This window comes from Cnephaeus nilssonii, assembly GCF_951640355.1.
Source record: "Cnephaeus nilssonii genome assembly, chromosome: 13".
Taxonomy (NCBI): Eukaryota; Metazoa; Chordata; class Mammalia; order Chiroptera; family Vespertilionidae; genus Cnephaeus; species Cnephaeus nilssonii.
Window position 1 is genome coordinate 77,342,165 of NC_137084.1, and position 23,523 is coordinate 77,365,687.

At 44.7% G+C, this 23,523-nt stretch overlaps 1 long non-coding RNA gene across 1 annotated transcript; it reads left to right on the forward strand.

Annotated features, from left to right (window-relative positions):
* The first annotated feature begins 8,748 nt into the window (after positions 1–8,748).
* On the forward strand, positions 8,749–17,632 carry LOC307109309. The gene is made up of 2 exons (XR_013814399.1): positions 8,749–8,812; positions 17,370–17,632. It is a non-coding gene; the product is annotated as an uncharacterized lncRNA (long non-coding RNA).
* Positions 17,633–23,523: the final 5,891 nt, after the last annotated feature.

Genomic DNA, 23,523 nt, shown 5'->3' on the forward strand with positions numbered 1-23,523 from the left:
GGGCATGGGGTGGCCTGGGCAAGGGGCCTGTGGTGGTTTGCAGGCCAGCCACACCCCTGGTGACCTGAGTAGAGGCCCTGGTATCTGGGGTTTATTTATCTTCTACAATTGAAACTTTGTAGCCTGGAGCGGAGCCAAGCCTCCTGCTTGCTCCTTGGCGGCAGCCATTTCTGTTGCAATTTATGTATCTTCTATAATTGAAACTTTGTAGCCTGGAGCGGAGGCCTAGGCAGGCCAGGGCTTCAGAAGCTTGGCTTTCTCCATCGCCAGGGCAACCCTAGCCTCCCACTCTTTCCAGCTCCGTGGCTGCCGCCATTTCTGTTTGGGTTTATGTATCTTCTAGCATTGAAACTTTGTAGCCTTGAGTGGAGGCCTGGGCCCACCAGGGTGTGTGGAAAACTTGGCTTCCTCCATTACCAGGGAAACCCAAGCCTCTCTGTGGCTGTAGCCATCTTGGTTGGGTTTATTTGCATATTCACTCCTGATTGGCTGGTGGACGTGGCTTGTGGGCATGGCTTATGGGTGTAGCGGAGTGATGGTTAATTTGCATATTACTCTTTTATTAGATAGGACTAGAGGCCCAGCGCACACGAATCATGTGCGGTTAGAGTTCCTAGGCCAAGCCTGACCTCCGTCGCAGGGCCTCTGCTGCCTTGCGAAGCTACGTGAAGCTCCCCGTCCTGGGATGCTCCGTGATGCTCACGGCTCCTTGACTGCTCCACGAGGCTTGCTGCCACCCCATGAAGCTCGCTGCTGGATGCTCCACAAAACTCCCCCGTCCCGCGACTGCTTCGCAAAACTCGTTGCCGCCTGGGTGACTGCTCTGCTAAGCTCACAGCCATCCCATGAAGCAGTCTGCCACCACCGCTCAACAGTCCCCAGTCCTGCTCCACCACCAGCACCCCTCATGGTGAGTGGCTCGGGGGCAGGGGGAGAGGGGGGACCGAGAGGTGCTCCATGCACTTCATGGTGACCGGTCGCCCGTTCGGTCGTGACACCACCTAGCTCTTTATATATATTAGGATGAAAACAGAGTAGGTGGAAATTTAAACAAATATTTAAGGTAAACATACAACTTTGGAGAAATGTGTATTTATTGAAGATTGTTAGGCCACTTTCCCAGGGATGTGCACTTATACACATGAGCGTGTGTGTGTGTGTGTGTGTGTGTGTGTGTGTGTGGTGCAGCTGGCACTCTTTTCTCCTAGTACTTCAATGGAAAAAATTAAAACCGCTGGAAGAGAGAATGAACTATTGCACAGGATTAATATGTTTAGGGAGAGATTGACAGAATCCTTTAAAAATCCTTCATTTGAAGAGAAGAGAGGCATTACACCATGTTGCCAGCTTAACCGATTGTTGGGGTGTGTGACACTAATGAGACCAAGTCATCAATTCTGTTCCTGAGAGGCTGGCTACTTGAACCCTTTTACTAGTATGTAATTGCTTGGCCACTGGCAAAGTGAAGGAGAGAATATGGAAGTCACAGCACAATCTGTTTTGGAGAAAATTGAAACAAATATTTTCTACTAAAGGTGGATAAGTAGTGCTTCTGACATGCATATTTGTGTTCTGAGTCCTCAGTTCCATGGAGGCACTATGAAATCTCAAGTGAGTTCCATCCTGCTTTCTGCTCCGCTCTGCTCGCTCTATTTTCTCATTCTGCAACACGAGAGTGGTCATACTAGGGAGAAGAGTCAGAAAAAAGAAAAAAGAAAGTTGGGAATTAGGTGGCCTAGTCCTAGTTTTGCCTAGGGCACTAAGTAGTCATGAAATTTGGAGCAAGTTCATTGAACTTTGCTAGGCTCCCTTTTCCTCGCTTATTAATGAGAGTTTCGTCCACAATATGATCTCTAAGTTTTTTTCTAATTCTAATGTTCAGGATTATTTTTGAACAATTTCCTGCAAAGTTTTACTTTTGTTTTGTAATCCCCTAAAATGTAACCTTGATGAGATTTAAAAAGGCTTGATCATATAGCTTTCAGGAACTGTTAAGAGGCAATGAATTTCCAAGCTTCTGAAAATAAACCTTGGTTCTCAAATGTCTCCCATCTCGAACAATTCAGTTCTCAACCAAGTTGTTCACAGAAAAATGTCTCAGTTGTTGAACAAAACTGTGGTTGTTGACTGACAACGCTTTTAATGCTGATATCTAGATGATCAGTCACACGTCTCTCAGGCAACAAACAAAGAAGAGAATGTGCAAGTATGAGTCACTTTACTGCTGAACCTCACGTTGTTAACATTTCAGGGAATTGTGCTGTGAATATTTTCATGCTTTTTTGTTTGTTTTTGCTTTTGTTGCTGCTTAAATATGTACAGTAAGTCACCATGGGTCCTAAGACTGTTAGTGATAGCAGCAAAGTGAAAAGGAAAGTTATGAGAACAAGAAATAATTTAAAAAGAAACAATTTCAAAGTATGATAGAGGTGTTCGCATGTCTGATATGGCTACCAAGTGTGGCATGGTGAAATCAATGATTAGCACAATTTTAAAATATTAAGAGGCCATCAAGAGTGCTGTTGTTGCTAAGGATGTGGAAGTGTTCACAAAACAATGATCATAGGCAATTGAAGAGGTAGAAAAATTGTTGTTGACTTGGATAAATGAAAAGCAGTTAGCCAGTGAGAGCATTTTGGAGGCAATGACATGTGAAAAAGCAAAGATGCTGCATACTAACCTCGGAAAGATGCCCTTGTAACAAGTGCTGAGTGATTCATTTAAGGCTAATAGGGGGTGTTCGAGAAACTTAAGAAAATAAGTGTGGTGAGGCATGGGGGGTGTAGCCAGTTCTAACAAAGTAGCTGCTGATAATTTTGTGACAGAATTTCAAGAATACATGGAAGTGAAGGGATTTATTCCCCCAACAAGTGTTCAGTTGTGATGAGACAGGCCTCTTCTGGAAGAACATGCCAAGAGGCCCTACATCACACAGGAGAAGTCACGGCCAGGACACAAGCCATTGAAGGACAGGCTGATGTTATTGTTGTGTGCAAGTGTGAGTGGGGACTTTAAATTGAAGCCTCTACTACTTTACCATTCTAAAAACCTGTGAGTTTTCAAGAAAAAAATACTGTCATAAAAAAACAAGTTGAATGCCATATGGAGGGCAAATAGGTAACCAGGCAATTTTTTTTTTTTTAATTCTCACCTGGGGATATTTTTCCATGGATTTTTAAAGAAGGTGGAGGAGAGGGAAAGACAGAGAGAAACATCGATGTGAGAGAAACCCATCGATTGGTTGCCTCCTGCACACCCCTGACCACGGCCTGGGCAGGAAAGGAGCCTGCAACAAGGTATGTTTCCTTGACTGGAATCAAACCCAGGACCCTTTGATCCACAGGCCAATGCTCTATTCACTGAGCTAAACCGGTTAGGGCCAGGCATTGTTTTATTGAGGGGATTTATAACCAGACAATCAATGAGTCCGGGCTCTCTGGCACTACCTGAGCCAATTAAACAGACAGGATTGAATAATATATGAGCATTTATTCCAGTACTGCAGGCAGTATGGAAGACCAGCAGGTCATCCACAAAAATCTGCTCTGTCCCCCACCACAAACCAGCTGCTTATGTTGGGTAGAAGGAGGAAGATTACATGGGGAAGAGGGCAAAGAGATAAGAATGGGTATGCAAAATGGACAGTTTACAGGTAATGCAGGCTGGGGGTTTGCAAAGGCATGCAGGTATGCAAAGGGCTGGGGGTTTTCAGAGGGCTGGCACCTCTGGTTTCTGCAACAAGGTTCTTGTTCTTTCCATGATAACAGGCAGCTCCCAGATGTGAAGGATGGGCTGAATTTCCAGGTGTGCAACTCCCAGCCAGGTTGGAATGTGCTTTCTTTAATCAGAACAAAACAGTCATGGTTAATAGAGCATGATTAACATTTCTTATCATTATAGCTGATCCCCAATATTCTATTTCTGCTCTTAACAGATTCATGAAATGTTTGCCCCAAGTATGAAGAAATACCTCTTGGAAAAACAATTACCACTCAGAGCACTTCTTGTTATGGACAAGGCTCCTGCGCTTGGAGGCCGGCTGATGGAGGAGTACGGCTTCATCCCTGTTGGGTTCTTGCCACCTACCACAATTCCTCCCATCCAGCCCATGGACCAGCAGCTCATTTCTAATTTTAAGAAACTCTGCACAAAGACCCTGTTTCAGAGATGTTTGAGGTGACCTCTGAATATAATTTGACCCTCAGGGAGTTAGTTTTGAAAGGAACATTTTAATATCCTCACTTGCTTGAAGCTCATAGACAAAGTATGGGGGAAGTGTCTTCCAGGACCATGCAATCAGCCTGAAAGAAACTGTGGCCTGAGTCATTTGCTAAAAGAGGCTTTGAGGGCTTTGGGGAAGAACCTGTGTCTCTTGTGGAGGGTATTGTGTCTCTGGGCAAGCCCATGGACTTGGAGGTGGATGATGATGGGGAGGAGTTGGTGGAGGACCACAACACTGAGCTGACCATGGAGGAACTCCAAGACCTTCAGAGGGAGCAGCCACAGGTGGCAGCTGAGGAGCTCTTTTCAGAGGAGGAAGGAAGGGAGGATATTCCTATTTCACTGATCAAGGAAATACTTGGTAAATGGGAAGAAATGCGAAGTTTTATTGAGAAATATCACCCTAACAAAGAAGTAGCAAACCCTGAGATAAACTTCTTCAATGGCAATGCACTGTTTCACGTTAGGCAAGTGTTAAAACACAGGTAAAAGCAAACATCATTGGATAGGTTTTTAGTGAGACAGAGGCCTAGTGAGCCTGAAGCAATTTCTAGTGGAGCAAAGAGACAAAAGCAAGAGCCCTAGAACAGAGACCTGACTTTTTTATGGAAGGAACTCCCCTTCCAAACAATAACATCCCTCCCTTTCTCCCCTCCATATTCAGTCATCAACAGCTCTCAAATTAAAGGTAAGTCCTAGTGTGTACGTCAATTTTCATTTTTTATTGTATATTTCATTTCCTTTTTGTTAAATTTTCATTTATATTTCATGTCCTTTTTGTTTTTAAAGTGTTTATAGATTAAACAGTACATTAGACATGTACTATATATAAGAAAGGTTAAAACAGGGAATCAGTTGTGGATCTGGAATGAATTAATTTAATTTACACTATTTTTTATATTTATTTATTTTTAATTCTTTATTGTTTAAAGTACTAGAGGCCTAGTGCACGAAATTTGTGCAGGGGTGGAGGGAGTGTCCCCTCAGCCCAGCCTGTAACCTCTCCAACCTGGGACCCCTCAGGGGATGTCTGACTGCCAGTTTAGGCTGGATCCTGGCCATCGTGTCTAAACCAGCAATTGGACATGCCTCTCACAATCCAGGACTGCTGGCTCCTAACTGCTCACCTGCCTGCCAGCCTGATCGCCCCTAACTGCCCCCCCACTGCTGGCCTGGTTGCCCACAACTGCCCTCCCTTGCCAGCCTGGATGCCCCTAACTGCCCCCCCTGCAGGCCTGGTCACCCCTTACTGCCCCCCACCCCCTGCTGGCCTGGTTGCCCCCAACTGTCCCCCTCTGCCGGCCTGGTCGCCACTAACTGCCCCCCCCCCCCCGCCAACTTGGTCACTCTCAACTGCCCCCACTGCCAACCTGGTCGCCCCCAACTGGCCCCTTGCTGGCCTGGTCACAGTCGACTGCCCCCTCCCCCCCGGCCTGGTTGCCCCATGCAGCCTGCTGTTCGGTCATTTGGTTGCCCCTCACTGCCCCCACCCCCCTGCTGACCTGGTCGCCCCATGCAGGCTGCTGTTTGGTCATTTGGCTGTCCCTCACTAACCTCCCTGCAGGCCTTGTTGCCCCACGCAGCCTGCTGTTAGGTCGTTACTGTGAGGGAGTCCTGACCAATTTGCATATTACCCTTTTATTAGTATAGATTACATATGTCTCCTTTTCCCCCCATTGATCTCTCCCCTGCCACGCCCATCCCCAGCACATGCCCTCATGCCCCTAGTGTCTGTGTCCATTGGTTATGCTTATATGCATGTATACAAGTCCTTTGGTTGATCTCTTACCCCCTCAATCCCCACCCGCTCCTGCCTTTCCTTTGGGGTCTGACAGTCTGTTCGTTGCTTCTGTGTCTCTGGATATATTTTTGTTCATCAGTTTATATTGTTCATTAGATTCCACAAATGAGTGAGATCATGTGATATTTATCTTTCTCTGACTGACTTATTTTGCTTAGTATAATGCTCTCCAGGTCCATCCATGTTGATGCAAATAGTAAGAGTTCTTTCTTTTCTACAGCAGTGTAGTATTCCACTATGTAGATGTACCATGGTTTTTTAATCCACTCATCTGCTGATGGGCACTTAGGCTGTTTCCAAATCTTAGCTATTGTAAATTGTGCTGCTATGAACATAAGGGTGCATATATCCTTTCTGATTGGTGTTTCTGATTTCTTGGAATATATTCCTAGAAGTGGGATCACTGGGTCAAATGGGAGTTCCAGTTTTAATTTTTTTAGGAAACACCATACTGTTTTCCACAGTGGCTGCACCAGTCTGCATTCCCACCAGCAGTGAAGGAGGGTTCCTTTTTCTCCGCATCCTCACTAACACTTGTCTTTTGTTGATGATAGCCATTCTGACAGGTGTGAAATGGTACCTCATTGTCATTTTGATTTGCATCTCTCAGATGATTAGTGACTTTGATGATTAGTGATTTTTTCATGTCTCTTGGCCTTCTGTATGTCTTCTTTTGAAAAGTGTCTATTTACTAGGTCCTTTGCCCATTTTTTAAATTGGATTGTTTATCTTCCTTTTGTTAAGTTGTATGAGTCCCTGTAAATGTTGGAGATTAAACCCTTATCGGAGATAACATTGGCAAATATGTTCTCCCATGCAGTGGGCTTTCTTGTTGTTTTGTTGATGACTTCTTTTGCTGTGAAGAAGCTTTTTATATTGATATAGTCCCATTTGTTTATTTTTTCTTTAGTTTCCATTGCCCTATGAGCAGTATTGGTAAAGATAATGCTACAACAAATGTCTGATATTTTGCTGCCTATGGATTCTTCTAGGATTTTTATGGTTTCCCATCTTATGTTTAAGTCCTTTATCTGTTTTGAGTTTATTTTTGTGTATGCTGTAAGTTGATGGTCTAGTTTCTTTTTTTTTTTTCATGTATCTTTCTAATTTTCCCAGCACCATTTATTGAAGAGACTGTCTTGAATCCATTGTATGCTATTACCTCCATTGTCAAGTATTAATTGAGCATAATGGCTAGAGTCAATTTCTGGGTTCTCTGATCTATTCCATTGGTGTATATGTCTGTTCTTATGTCAGTACCAGGTAGTTTTGAGAACAGTGGCTTTGTAGTATAGCTTGATATCTGGTATTGTGATCCCTCCAAGTTTGTTCTTCTTTCTCAAGATTGCTGCAGCTATTTGGGTTCTTTTTTTTATTCCAGATGAATTTTTGGAAAGTTTGTTCTAGGTCTGTGAAATATGCTGTTGGTATTTAATGGAGATTGCATTAAATCTATAGATTGCTTTGGGTAGTATGGACATTTTAATGATGTTGATTCTACCAATCTATGAACAAGGTATATTCTTTCATTTGTTTATGTCTTCCTCTATCTCTTTTTTTCCAAAGTCCTATAGTTTTCTGAGTACAGGTCTTTACCTCCTTAGTTAAGTTTATTCCTAGGTATCTTAATTTTTTTGGTGCAATGGTAAATAGAATTTTTTGTGGTTGTTGTTCTTTCTGTGAGTCCATTATTGGTGTATAAGAAAGCCATAGATTTCTGGGTGTTAATGTTGTAGCCTGCTACATTGCCGAATTCATTTATTAAATCTAGTAGTTTTTTGATGGAGCCTTTAGGGTTATCTATGTACAATATCATGTGATCTGTGAATAATGACAGTTTTACTTCTTTTTCAATTTGGATGACTTTTATTTCTTCTTCTTGTCTGATCGTTATGGCTAGCATTTCCAGTACTATGTTGAGCAGGAGTGGTGAGAGTGGGAATCCATGTCTTGTTTGTGTTCTTAGGGGAAATGATTTTAGTGTTTTCCCATTGAGTATGATGTTGACTGTAGGTTTGTCATATAAGGCTTTTATTTATTTATTTATTTATTTATTTATTTATTTAAATTTAATAAATCTTTATTGTTCAGATTATTACAATTGTTCCTCTTCCCCCCCCCACATAGCTCCCCTTCACCCAGTTCCCACCCCACCCTCTGCCCTTACCTCCCCCACATTGTCCTAATCCATAGGTGTACGATTTTTGTCCAGTCTCTTCCCGCACCCCCCATACCCCTTTCCACCTGAGAATTTTCAGTCCACTCCCTCTCTATGCCCCTGATTCTATTATATTCACCAATTTATTCTGTTCCTCAGATTTTTAATTCACTTGATTTTTAGATTAACTTGATAGATATGTATTTGTTGTTCATAATTTTTATCTTTACCTTTTTCTTCTTCTTCCTCTTCTTAGAGAATACCTTTCAGCATTTCATATAATACTGGTTTGGTGGTGATGAACTCCTTTAGCTTTTTCTTATCTGTGAAGCTCTTTATCTGCCCTTCAATTCTGAATGATAACTTTGCTGGGTAGAGTAGCCTTGGTTGTAGGCTCTTGCTATTCATCACTTTAAATATTTCTTGCCACTCCTGTCTGTCCTGCATAGTTTCTGTTGAGAAATCAGCTGACAATCATATGGGTGCTCCCTTGTAGGTAACTAGCTGTTTTTCTCTTGCTGCTTGTAAGATTCTCTCTTTGTCTTTTGCCCTTGGCATTTTAATTATGATGTGTCTTGGTGTGGTCCTCTTTGGATTCCTCTTGTTTGGGGTTCTGTGCGCTTCCTGGACTTGTAAGTCTATTTCTTTCACCAGGTGGGGGAAGTTTTTAGTCATTATTTTTTAAAATAGGTTTTCAGTATCTTGCTCTCTCTCTTCTTCTGGCACCCCAATTATTCTGATGTTGGTATGCTTGAAGTTGTCCCACGGGCTCCTTACACTATCTTCATATTTTTGGATTCTTTTTTCTTTTTGCTTTTCTGGTTGAGTGTTTTTTGCTTCTTTGTATTTCAAATCTTTGACTTGATTCTTGCATTCCTCTAATCTGCTGTTAGGTCTCTGTATAATATTTTTTATTTCAGTCAGTGTATGTTTAATTTCCAGTTTGTCCTTATTCTTATCCTCAAGGGTCTCGCTAAATTTATCAGCCTTTTCTAGGAAATTCTTGAAAAACCTTATAACTGTGGTTTTGAACTCTATATCCAGTTGTTTGCTTTCTTCCATTTCTTTCATTTGTGATCTGTTTCTTTGTCTCCGCATTTTTGCTGCTTCCCTGAGTTGGTAGAGTAGCTTTGTGTGGTAGGTGTCCTATAGGGCCCAGTGGCTCAGCATCTCCAGTTATCTGAGGTGGACACTCTTGGTGCACCCCTTTGTGGACTGTGTGCAAAGCCTTGTTGTAGTTAGGTCTTGATTGTTGTTGGTATTACTGGGAGGAATTGACCTCCAGGCCAATTGGCTGTGAGGATCAGCTGTGTCTACGCTGGGAGAACTGTGCTGGAGACAAGACTTGCAAAATTGCAAAAGCCTCTGTGCTCAGCTTGGATGGGGCGTAGTCTCACACCCTTGGCTTCCCGTCAGCCCTGCCCTATGAGGCCCCTGGGTCTCCGTGTCCTTCGATAATTGCTGCAAGCACCTCTGAGAGAAGGCTGCCCTCGAGTTTTGCCCGCTGCCGGACAGTCCAGTTTCTCACCAAATGGGTCTGGGTTCTCAGCTTCTAGCCCTGAACTGGAGTTCTGTGCAGTCAGGAGCTTTTGTCTCCTTCCCACTTGAGAAAGCCAGTGGCGCACTCAGCAGTCAGTCCTCTCCACGCGCGCTTGTGCGCGCGCCTTCATACCTCTGCCTTTCGCACCTCTCCTGAGTCTCCATGTGCTTTTCTCTTTTCCTGAAAGTCCAGATTCCCCCTGTATGAGTCTGGGTCCCCAGGGTCTCGCCCAGAACTGGGGTTCAGTGCAGTCAGGAGCTTCCGTCTCCCTCCCGCTTGGGATAGCCAGCCAGGCACTCAGCTGCCTGTCCTCTCCGCGCGTGTGTGTGTGTGCGCGTCATTCTGTGCCTCAGCCTTTTGCAGCTCCTCTGAATCTCCATGTGCTTTTCTCTTTCCTTCTAGTTGTAGAATTTCCACTCAGCCAGCTTTCCTGTGGTTCTGGATTATGTCCGTTTTGTCTTTTAGTTGTAGTTTTGAAATTGTTGTGCGAGGCAGCAGTTTAGGTATTTACCCATGCTGCCATCTTGGTTTCTCACCTCTAAGGCTTTTATTATGTTGAGGTATGATCCCTCTATTCCTACTTTGCTGAGAGATTTTGTCACGAAAGGGTGTTAGATTTTGTCAAATGCCTTTTCTGCATCAATTGATATGATTATGTGATTTTATCTCTCAATTTGTTTATGTGATGAATCACGTTTATTGATTTGTGTATGTTGTACCAACCTTGCATCCCTGGAATAAATTCCACTTGGTCTTTGTGTATGATGTTTCTAATGTAATGCTGGATCTGATTTGCTAGGATTTTGTTGAGGATTTTAACATCTATGTTCATCAGGGATATTGGCCTATAATTCTCTTTCTTTGTGGTGTCTTTATCTGGTTTTGGGATTAGGGTGATGCTGGTTTCATAGAAAGAGCTTGGAAGTATGCCTTCCTCTTGAATTTTGTGGCATAGTCTGAGGAGGATAGGTTTTAGTTCTTTGAATGTTTGGTAAAACTCCCCTGTGAAGTATTCTGGCCCAGGGCTTTTGTTTGCTGGAAGCTTTTTGATTACTGCTTCAATTTCCTCAATAGTTTTCAGCCTATTCAGTTTTTTTTTTCTTCCTGATTTAATTTACATTATTTCTAATGGGAAAAAATGATTTGGCTTTTGAACAAATTGCTTCTCTAACAGCTTTCAAAGTGAATTAAGTTTGGGAACTGAGGTTCTGCTGTATAAGAATTATACCTATAGTTCTGATTTTGAGTATCAGTATGAATGAATCAAGTGTATTAAAAAAAAAAAAAAGCTTTCTAGTTTTTTCCACTGAAAAGGCCTAGGAATAGAGACCAACCTGTAACTGGACAACCAAGGGGTCCAGGCTGCCTGTCACTACTTGAGCAAATTAAGCACAGACAAGGTTGAATCATAGATGAGCATTTATTCCAATAAAGCTGGTAGTATGGGAGAGCAGCAGGTCATCCACAAAAATCTGCTCTTCCTCCCCCTCCCCCACCCCAAATGCCAGCTGCTTATATTGGATAGAAGGACAAAGATTACGTGGGAAGTAAGAATTACAGGCATGGGAAAGTACGCAAGTTATAATGGTTACAGGCAATAGAGCTGGAGGTTGCTAAGGGCAGGTGCCTCCTGGACTAGATTGTTTTGGCCACGAGGTTGTAAGTCTTTCCATAATGATAGGCAGTTCTTGGAAGGAGGATGGACTGCATTCCGATGTTAGCTCCCATGTCCCAGGGCATACAAAACTCAGCCAGGTTATAATGTGCTTTCTCTAACCAGAACAGAACCATCATGGTTAACAGGCCATGATTAATATTTCTTATAATTATAGCTAGTCCCCAATATTGTATTTCTTCCCCTAACAAAACCAAGTGCAATAAGCACTCTTAGCACCCAGACTAAGGTCTTTGTATACTAGTTTTCTCTAAACGTAATCACGGCATGTAGTGGATGCTGTGGTGTGTCACCCAGATCCCCTTTCAGGATGAAGATCTCATTCCCCCTGATGCTGGGAGCACTGGAGGCTTCCGGTTCTCAGTTGAGTCACTCTCTGGGCATTGCTCTTAACCAAGATTTCTCAACCTCAGCACTATCGTCATTTTAGACTGGATAATTCTTCGTTGTTGGGGGCTTTTCTGTACATTAGACATTTAGCAGAATCCCTGGCTTCTACCCACTAGATACAAATAGCATACTACTCATGGTTGTAACAACCAAAAATGTTTCCAGATATTGCCAAATATCCCTTGGCAGGGGGCGGGGGGGGGGGGGGATGCGGCACGGGATGTGTGTGCAAAATTGCCTTGATTGAGAACCACTGCCCTAAAATGAAGACAGCCACTTCACTCAACGTTATACCTTCTGCCCATGGGGCGGCCCACGTCCCATAACTGGTTAATGTAGGTTATAAAGGTCAGGCTCTCTTGCCTCAAAGCAGGGCAACTTAAAGGGACAGACTATCTCCAGCACTTGCTGTGGGATTGGCTATGGGTATACTGCATTTTAACTTCTTCCTTGGTCCAGTCCTACTGATTTGGGTTGTTTTCCTGAGCAGGATGCAAGGGTGATTTCTTTCCAGGGTCCTCGTCCAGATGGATTCAAAGAATGAAGCCACGGACAAAAGGCGGTAGATGAAAAGGGTGGAAATGTTTTGGAAGCAAATACAGACTCCCATGTAGGGCGGGGTTCCAAGGGGATTACCCACAAAGTCTCTTCTTCTAAGGTTTATAAATGCTGTAGCTCTTTGCTTCTTCATGCTCCCTTCTAATTGGTCACTCTTTTTGCAGAATATCAACTTCAAAGCCCAAACCCCACATGGTGTTCCCCTCCTTCTCTTCCCCTTGTTTTATAACATTTTTCTATCTCCTGTGGAAATCTGTTTTTCTCTTTCTGCCATTTATTGGCATTTCTCTATTCTCTGTGAAAGTTTGTTTCCTTTTTTCCCCCATATCCTGTGGCTTTTCCTTATCTTCTGTGAATGGATATCTTCCTTTCCCTTTATCCTGTGGCACCTCTTTTTTTTTTCTTTCTTTCTGTGAATGTATGTCTTCTGGTGGCTCCAAGCCCTCACCTATGCATTCCTCCTCCACGGACCCTCGTTATTCCTAAATCTCCCTAAACCTGCCTATTTTATCCCTCAAACTCCTTTCAGTCTCCTCTCCAATTAGGAAACCCCAACTGCTGTTGGGGACAAGGGCCGACGATCATTCTGGCTACTTCCTGTTGGACAGGGACATCGATTGGGGCAGCAGTCAGGGTCCCATCGGAGGTGGGCAATCTAGGGGTCCACGGAAGAAAAATGCAGTGGCCTCCATCTGTGGTTCCATCAGGAGGACCATTTGTAGCTTCAGGGCTTCTAAGCAGGAGGATACAAAACATACCAAAAGGTTAAACAGGCAAGGGCCAAAGATGAGTAATAAACTCAACATAAACAAAGGTCTAAGAAGGGGAGTTAGCCAACTTCTCAGGGATGGCATCATATCCTTAATTTGTGCCCAGATATCTGGGGCAAGAGATTGTGAGGCCCTTTCTTTTAGCCAAGCTACTTGTTGAAGGATTTGAATTGTTAGTTCCTCTACCTCTTTGGAGGTGTTTACGTAGATGCAGCAAGAAGTATTAATCAAGGCACAGACTCTACCCTGTGAAAAAGGACCATGTGTGCTAAAGAATCTATAGACTTCTAGGTGTCCCTAAAGTTCTGGCCAGCATCTTCAGAGACTTGGGAAATGGTTCTGGTTAGGATGGTGACTGTGGCTGCATTATAAGTGACACCCACCATCAATCCAGCTATAACAGTCATGATAGCCATTACTCCTAGAACCATGAGAGTAATAGGCCCCGTACATGTTAGATTGGGCCACCTTATGTGTGGGAAGAGATGTGTTGCTGAATGATTGAATTATTGAAGACTCTGGTGGTGGTCTGATTCAGCTTGAGCTGTCTTATAGTCCAAACCCAACACATTTTTCCCAATCTAGGTGCTGGAGTCCCCATGATACTGAATCATTGCCCCCCTGCAAACAGATATCCCTCCGGGAGGCACAGGAGGTCAGGAGGAACAGGGATAGTGGAATTGGCATCTAGAGAAGCATCGATCTGTTCAAGTCCTTGACCTAGGTAGGTAGGGAGTTTGCTGTGGAGAACTGATCTCTGGAGATTGTAGTTTATAATAGAATGTCTAAGAAACCAGTTGTATATGTCTTTTTAATTTTTGTAGTCACAAGCATAGCATGGGGCCTGTTGAGAGAGGCTGCAGGGAAGTATTGTCCAGGAGATTACAGGATTGGAATATGGGTATCCAAGACAAGGAGGGTCTCGGGTCTGGTTAAAACTAGGCTCTATGTTTGTCATATAAGAGTAACCTCCTATGGACCTAGTGAAGGCTACGTTTTTAAGAGCTTTAGGAACAACTATCATCAGATTGGAGATGCCCAAAAGTGCTCATGTAAGGGTAAGGTAGCATGACTCTCAGAGGAATATGGGAGATATATATCCAATTGAGATAATCTGACCCTGAATTGGGCTGCTCATAACACACTCAGCAGTCGGGGATTTGGGGAGCCAGTAAGGCTGAGAAATTCATTAGGACATTAGTCTCCCAGTCCCCTGCTAAACTAGGGACATAGAAAAGGGTTATAAGTAGGAGCATTTTATGGTATTTCTGTGTCCCAGCAAGGGCAGAAAAGGTCTCCTCCAGGAACCAGCCTAGGGTTCTGTTGACACTCCAAAAAAGGCAGAGAAAGAACTATTAGGAAGATGAAAACAATGATTACCAAGAAATACCAGAGCATGTTACTTATCTGCACTTGTTGACTCTCCAGGATGCTTTCGAAAGAGAAGTTTCAGGTCCTCAAGAGGCTCACATGAGTAGGAGTCTCATGATTCAATTGATGGCAATACAACTTCGTCCTCCTCCTGTGCTAGCAACCAACACTTTACTTGAGGCAGATGGATCCAGGAGTCGACTCCACTGACCTTGATCGTAGAGGGGGGTGGATAAAATTATGGGATAGGGACCCTCCCATCATGGTTTCATAGTGGTAGAGAGGATAGGTAAAGCCTTAATGAGTACCAGATCTCTAGGTGTTAGGGATGGAACCTGGGGATCCCTGCGTCTGGCTTCAGAGAGTTGTTGTAAAGTCTGCTGAAATTTAGCCGGTGCTGTAATATCTTGTACTAATGCCATGATTTCCTTATCTACAAGGAAGTTATTGGTAAGAAAAGGATGGCCATATAACATTTCCTAGGGGCTAAGCCCTACGTTTTGGGGAGTATTTCTAATTCTTAGCAGGGCTATAGATGAAACTAGTGGCCAGGAGAGGTGAGTCTCCTGGACAAGCTTGTGAAGGTGTCTTTTTAGAATGTCATTTGCCTTTTCTACTTTCCCAAAAGATTGAGGCCTCCAGGCACAATGGAGGAGGTGTTTTATACCTAGGGCCTTTGAGACCCCTTGAGTGACCTGGGCCCTGAATGAGGGGCCATTATTGCTCTGGAGAGAGTGTGGAATCCAAAGCAGGGAATAATTTCTGAAGTTAGAGTTCTGACTACCTCTTGTGTCTTACAGGGGAAGGCCTCTATCCAGTTAGTAAAAGTGTCTACCCACACAAGGAGGCATAGAAATCCTTTAGCTTTAGGATGTGGGTAAAGCCTATCTGCCAGTCTTCCCCTGGATGCCCTCTGGTTCTTTGAAGACCAGGTAATACTAATTTCTTGTTACTAGGATTGTTCCTTTGGCAGACCTCACAAGATTTGACTACTTATTGGGTGCTCTTCATGAGACCCTTTCTTGTAAATAATGGCTGAATTATTTGATAGGTCTTTTCTCCCCTAGATGAAATGCCTGGTGCAATGCCCTAATAACCTTCCACTGATTGGCTTTAGGAAGGAGGAGCTTATCCCCCTCTGTCCGTATCCATCCAGTGGGAAGGGGAGTATATCCTCGAGAGCCAGCCCATTCCTTTTTCTTCTGTGTATAGTAGGGCTTAATATCCCGCAGGGAGTCTTCCCAGACTAGAGGGGCTATAGTTTTCCAAGGCTCTTGGGCGGCAGCCTTGGCTGCAACATCTGCCCGCTGATTTCCCGCTGTTATTTCATCTGTTCCTTCTGATGCCCCTTGCAATGTATGACTGCAGTCTCTGCAGTCTCTGAAAGGAGATGGTCCGTTTCCTTATGATATTTAATTGGGGACCCATTAGCAGTTAAGTAACTCCTTTCCTTCCAGATGGCTGCATGGGCATGGAGCACTAGGAAGGCATATTTGGAATCAGTATAGATGTTAACTCGTTTTCCTTGGCTTAACTCTAAGGCTCTGGTGAGAGCAATTAATTCTGCCAGTTGTGCACTAGTCCCCGGGGGAAGCGGCTGCCTCTCAACAGTGTCATTTAAAGAAACAACTGCATCTCTGGCTTTTTTTTTTGACTCCTTGCTCAACATAAGAGCTGCCATTGGTGATCACTTGGAGGCTTTTCCTTCCCCAGCTGCATAAGTTTGTAAAATAACCTGTTCACACTCCTGTAAAAGCTCTCTCCTCTCCTCAGGAAGAAACGAGGCAGGGTTCAAGGCAAGGCAAGTCCTGATCTGAACAGCTGGGCCCTCAAGCAGAGGGCCTGACACCTTAAAAGTCGGCTATCAGAAAGCCATAGGCCTCCCCTGGTGTTTAAAAGAGGGGTGTGTATACTGTTAAGTCCTGTCCCAAAGTTAGCTTAACCGCCTCAGGGATCAGGAGAGTGATGGCTGCCACTGCCCATAAGCAGGAGGGCCAGCCCTTAGCCACAATATCAGTTTCCTTACTCAGATATCCTACTGGCTGGTGGATCTGTCCTTGAGGTTGGGTCAGGACTCCCAAGGCCATTACCCCTTTCTGTTACATATAGGTTGAATTCCTGGCCTGTTGGGAGACTTTAAGCCGGTGCCTGTAACAGGGCCTTTTTGAGTTGTTTAAAGGCCCACTCGGCCTCAGGTTCCCAGACTAAAATGTCTGTCATAGCAACAGTGATAATGATAGGAAATAAGTAGAGAGTGTTACAATGTTATAGCAGTAGAAAATAATTAAAGAGTGTTATAGGACATGTAGAAAAATACTTGTGTGAAACTTAACCTTTTGCACTCGGATGTCGAGTGCAAATTACTCTTTGAATGTATAAATAATTTGAAATATAAAAAAATCCAAATAAATAAGTTTGTATGAAAAGAAACTCCAGTTTTTTATTCTACTGACGCGCTTTGTAAAATCTGGGGTATTTAAAAAATTAAATCCCGAGTAGAATAAAGGAATTGAGAAAAAAGCAAGCGAGTGCAAAGGGTTAATATGATGTTTTGGAAAGTAACTAGACAGGAGTGCACCCCATAGATAAAGATTTGCTGTGGAAAGCACACGAGCAGGAGTGCACTCCACAGATAAGGACTGGCCAGAGAGACATGATGTATGAACATGACTCACCCTGGAAAGGCCAGAACTTGTTTTGGTTTAAAGTGTAATTTGGAAGAATATTTTGTACCCTGATTGATTAACACTTGCCCTGACTGATATGCACCTGTACCATTGACGTAATTGATTGATTAACACCTTGAGTCCCTGTACCTGATTGATAAGTACCTGGATTGCCGTGAGGTAAACAATCTGGCTATAATAATGGGTCTCAAACCTCAGACATTGATCGACTTGATCCGAAGCTCCCCTGCTCCATGCCAGACGGCAGAAGATGACTGCTACCCCCAATCGAGCCACGACCAAACTTCAGGAGATCTCGGGCGGTACAGCGAGAACTCTGTCTCCTGACCCGACATTGCCAGCTACCAGACGGCGCTGCAGCTGCCTTCAGAGGAAGCCGCACTTTGGGATCCCGGCAAGCCTGTACCCACGGCACCAGGAATTTGTGTGAGTAATAAAGTGCTGTGTGATTTGCAACTGCATATATTTGTGTGGTGTAATTCCTCCGGCAGTCTTGATTGTATTACTATAAGGTCAGATGATAATGCCTACCCTTGGTCCTGCTTGCTTAGAATAGTCTCTTCGCTAGCAACTACTTAATGTCCGAACACCTGCATGGTTAAGTTTATCTCAAGGGACACCTTGGATAACGCCCCATATACTCTACTCAGACACTGTCCTTCTGTGCCTCTTTAACTAGTGGTAAAGTGGGCATGCTAATTCTCTATTGCCAGGGATCCATAGCCAGCAGTATCCAGTGATGCCCAAGAAGCCTCTCAATTGCTCCAGGGTCTGGGGCCAAGGAAAGCCAAGAATAGGGCCTATCCAGTCCTCTCCTAAAGCTCATGTTCCCTTTCATAGATTAAGGCCTAGGTATTTAACTGAACGGGAACAAAACTTGGCTTGGGAAACCTTATAGCCCCTTTTCCACCAGGAAATTTAGTAAAGCCTTAGTCCCTTCCTTGGAGATTTCCTCCAATGGGGTACATAGTGAAAGATCATCTACATACTGGAGGACCTTAGTGCTAGGGAAAGTAAACTGCCCAAGGTCTTTTGATAAGGCCTGCCCAAATAAATGAGGGCTATCCCAAAAACCCTGAGGCAGTACTGTCCATGTTAGGATGGACAGTACTCATTGTTAGGATCTTCATTATTAGGATCTGCCCTCATTATTAGGATCTTCAAAGGCAAATAGAAACTGTGAGTCAGGATGCAGGGGTATACAGAAAAAGGCATCCTTTGAGATCTAGTACTGTAAACCCCTCTGTGTCCTCCAGAATCTGAGTCAGCAAAGTGTAAGGGTTAGGGGCAACTGGGTGAATGGGAATCACTGCTTCATTTACTAGTTGTAAGTCCTGAACTAATGTCCATTCACCATTAGCTTTCCCCACTCCTAATATGGGAGTATTGCAAGGGCTGTTACATGCTTTTAACAGGTCTTGCTTCCTTAGATTGTCTATTATAACCTTGAGTCCTTCCTGAGCCTCAGGCTTGAGGGGATATTGCCTCTGATGTGGGTATGAGGCTGAATCCTTGAGACAGACCTGGACTGGGGAGGCTGTGATGGATTGTTCTATCCTGCCCTGTGTGACCCAAACATCAGGGTTAATTTCAGTCTCCACTAGGGGGAGGCATAGGACCTGCTCTGGAGGCATGTGGACAGTAGTTCCCAGATGAGCTAGGATATTTCTTCCCAAGAGAGCTGTAGGACTCTCTGATGAGATTAGGAAGGCATGGGAGAAGAACAGCTCACCCCAGCTACACCCTAAAGGTTGAGAAAATATCTCTTTATTGGCCTTCCAGATACACCTATAATGGTTATCGCCTCTGAAGATAACTGACCAGGGTTAGAGAGAAGTATGGAGAAAGTGGTTCCTGTGTCTCCGAGGAAATTAATTTCCTTTCCCTCAACTGTTAGGCTTGCCCGGGGCTCCTGGGTGGAAATGATGGTCCTATGAGGAGCCGGGTTGGGAGACCCTGGGCCCCAACAGTCCTGTTGGGCCAGCTGGGTCTCTGGCCCTGCCCCAGGGGACCTCCATTTCCCGGGGAGGGGGGCGCAGTCTGACTTCCAGTGGTTTCCTTGACAAACAGGACAGGGCTTGGGCAGGGAGGGAGCGAGGCCTGGGTGTGTGTGTGGGTGGGTGGGGGCGGGGTTCACCACGCCCCTTGGGGCAACCCCGGCACATTTGTCCAATCTGGCCACAGTTGTAACAGGTGGCTGGGACTGCCCATTTGCCTCGGGGCTCTAATAGGAGCCCTTGTTCTCTCGAAAAGCCTTAGTTCTGGCCTGGCTTCTCCTTTCTTTTCTATCCTCTTCTTCCTGGTCTCTATCATAAAACACAGAGGTGGCGACTTTTAGGAGATCATCTAAGGTGCTCTCGGGGCCAATAGCCAATTTTCGTAGTTTTCTCCTGATGTCTGGGGCTGATTGAAGATGAATTTATCCTTTAAAGTCAACTGCCCCTCCAATGAAACTAGGGTTATATTGGTGTGCTTCACCAATGCCTCCCTAAGTCTCTCTAAAAATGTGGAGGGGTTTTCATTAGCCTCCTGGCTGATGGTAGTTAATCTGGAGTGATTAATAGGCTTAGACTTGCTTCTCCTGAGGCCTTCTATTAAGCAAGCCTGACAATGTCTTATTTCCCACATCTCAACATCAGGGTCCCACTCTGGGTCTGCATTGGGAAGTGCCTGAGACCCTGTCACGTATCTTTCTTTCTCTTCAGGGTTTGTAATGTCTTGTACACAAGAAACGTAGTAATTGTTGCCAAAGTTTCGAGCCTCTGCCAAAACCTTCTCCTTCTCTGCGTAAGACATGGTTTGCTCTAGAAGGAGCAGTAAGTCCCGGTAAGATAGGACAGATATCTGATTTAGGCTCTGAAAGGCCTCAATATCATTATCAGGATTATCTGGGAATTTACCACCAGGTTTTTCTTTATTTGGCTCAGGTCCTAAGGCTGAAAGGGGCCTGAGCTCTCATACACCCAAATTCGCCCCCCTGCTCTACCAGGGGGTAGAGACCTTCTGGGTGCCTCACGTAGGGACAGCCCGCTGTGTCTGCTTTTCTGCTAGCAGAGGCACTTTTTCTGGAGGTCCAGGATAAAGGGGGCAAAACGATTCACATGAGGGAGGGTTCAGACAGAGGGCGAGAGGGCTCTGATGGTACTGGAGCCTTCTCCTCCAGCGGGTTTTGAGTTACTATTGTCAGGAGGGAGGGATCAAGTTTATAGTTATTGCATAGACCTGGCTTGTCCCTTAGAGCAAAGAAAGCCTGGACATATGGGACTTCTGACCATTTCCCTTTCCTCCTACAGAAAAGATCTAACTGCTGGGTGGTGTTATACTTAATGCTTCCTTCCCTCTGAGGGCCAACTCTCTCCATTCACTAGTTGGTACAGAGGCCAGGCCTGAGGGCAGAAAAAACCAGGTGCTTCTTCTTTAAGGTTTGTGGGTTGAAATTATCCCAGTTCTTATCCCAATTCTTAAGGTTGCACCCTAGGGAGCTGTCTTTATGTAGTGTGGGCTACACAGTTCCCATCTGTAAGAAAACACACAAAAGGACATCCATTATCCTTCGTGACTCTCCCTTCGATGGTGAGGGCGTCCTCCCTCCTAGCTAAGGGTGCAGGGAGCTCTCACTCACACGGAGTGAAAGATTGCCTCACTGGGTATGGTTGCAAATAAGGGTGGGCTGGACTTACCGTACTTACCACTGTGATCTCGGAGACTCATGCCTAGCCAAGCCGTCCTTCCAACTCTCCCTGTTCTGGGGTGTTTGCTCTCTGCGGTGTGCCCAAGGATAGGACTAGTTCTCTAATGCCCTCAGGCCCTCTTGTAAGACTGATATTAGTATCGGCTGCGTGCAGAGTACTTGGGAAGTTGGGGCTCCAACCCTAGATTTCCAAGGGGTCTGGAAAGCTCTTCTAAACTTAAATCAACCCCATCAGTAGGCAGCTCTCATTAGTCTCCTGCAGGAGTGTGTCTTATCATGCTAATGGATCACGCTAAGTAATTAACCCCTTAGGTGCAGTAAACCTCTGATCTTGTTCTCAGTAAAACTGCCTGGTTAAAAAAACCCCACTCAGACTGAGAGTAGATACTTAAAAGACTAAAACCTTCTTTCTATGACCTTCAAAAATGCATAACCATGTCTTATGACTTCCATGTTCCTGCTCTATCATTTTCCACCCATAACTCTTCCAACAATCAAGAAAAGTGAGTCACTAGCATTCCTTAGATTGACCCTTATGAACACATTCTAAATACTTGTGCACCATCTGGAGTGCTGCAATATGCCAGCAAAGGGTGGGGCCATGCCCTCCTCACTTGCAAGCAGCTGCCCATCTCTCTCTCTCTCTCTCTCTCTCTCTCTCTCTCTCTCTCTCTAGCTCACACACTCTGCTCCCCTGCCCCTACAACTAAAAAGCACTCTTACACAGAATCTGGGGTGTGGCCCATGTGATAGTGGTCTGTGAGGGGGCTGACTGAGATGGAAAGCAGAAGGAAAGGCAGATGACTCTCCGACTAAACCTGAGTGGGATCTGGGCCGGGGAGTGGACTTGTGTTGTGGGTCTAAGTGTGCCGCTTATGGAGGGAGCTCCCAGGGGAAGTGATGCCTCTGGTAATCCCCCCTCTTTTACGTGCGTCAGTTTCTCTCCCCAGCTGTCTGACCAGCCCTTACGTGCATTCCCTGGACGGGTCAGAGTTTAATTGCATTTATGTAAGAGCCCTGTGAGGCCGCCTTCTCGCCTTAGGAATTTAATCCTGGGCACCTCCACGAGGGCCCTTACTCACGTCAGGACATCGGAGAGTCTCCAACTGGAGGGAGGAATTGCCTCTTTGATCTTCAGAGCTGGGCAGGGACCCAAGCACTCATTTAATGGATGTCCCGGCTTTGTCTGGTAACTGGCGGGAGCCTAATGCTCTAACCCAGTGGCCCGCAAACTCATTAGTCAACAGAGCCAAATATCAACAGTACAACGATTGAAATTTCTTTTGAGAGCCAAATTTTTTAAACTTAAACTTCTTCTAACGCCACTTCTTCAAAATAGACTCGCCCAGGCCGTGGTATTTTGTGGAAGAGCCACACTCAAGGGGCCAAAGAGCCGCATGTGGCTCACGAGCCTCAGCTTGCCCACCACGGCTCTAACCTAACCCGGCACCAGTTTTTCCTCACATGGGAGACTTTGCATGTGGCAGTCGTCCTTGGGGCTCTTAATTTGACTGACGTCTGCCTGCTTTAGTTTGGCCCTTGAGGTGGAGAGTGCATCCGGGAAGGGATAGTAAAGGAGAAAGGAGAAAGGCCTGCATAAGATGGCAGCCAGGTTTAAGTGTGGCGAGTGTCCGTTAATGTCTCCAAATTATAATGTCTCCAAAATTATAAAGGGATAGAGTCTGTGGATCCTTCATATGCTCACCTGTGAAGAGGTTGACTTCCATGTTCCCAGCCAACGCCATCAACTGATTCGGGTTGTTTTCCTTAGCAGGATGCAAGGGTGATTTCTTTCCTGGGTCCTCGTCCAGGTGGATTCAAAGAATGAAGCCATGGACAAAAGGCGGTAGATGAAAAGGGTGGAAATGTATTGGAAGCAAATACAGACTCCCATGTAGGGCGGGGTCCCAAGGGGATTACCCACAAAGTCCCTTCTTCTAAGGTTTATAAATGCTGTAGCTTTTTGTTTGTTCATGCTCCCTTCTAATTGGTCACTCTTTTTGCAGAATATCAACTTCAAAGCCCAAACCCCACATGGTGTTCCCCCTTCTTCTTCCCCCTTATCTTATAACGTTTCTATCTCCTGTGGAAATATGTTTTTCTCTTTCTGCCATTTGTTGGCATTTCTCTATTCTCTGTGAAAGTTTGTTTCCTTTTTCCCCCATATCCTGTGGCTTTTCCTTATCTTCTGTGAATGGATATCTTCCTTTCCCTTTATCCTGTGGCACCTCTTTTTTTTTTTCTTCTTTCTGTGAATATATGTCTTCTGGTGGCTCCAAGCCCTCACCTATGCATTCTTCTCCCATGGACCCTCCTTATTCCTAAAACTCCCCAAACCTGCCTATTTTATCCCTAAACTCCTTTCACTACTTTTGCCACTCCTGACAGGTATTCATTCTGAGACTTCTTGCGTGTAAATATTTGACTCAAACTCTTTCTTTGGGCAACCTAGCCTGAGACAGGGCTTCTGGAGAAATGGCTGATTCCTGGTCTGAAACAGGAAATATACCAGATAAGCCTAGAATCTTGTTATACCAGAAAGCAAAGAAGCTATCAAAGAGTACTAGGGTCATGTCAAAAGGATTCTGCAGTCAGTTTAGATAAGCCCTCACTGGTTAAAGATGATCAAATATGAACATTAATAATGATAGTAACTCAATG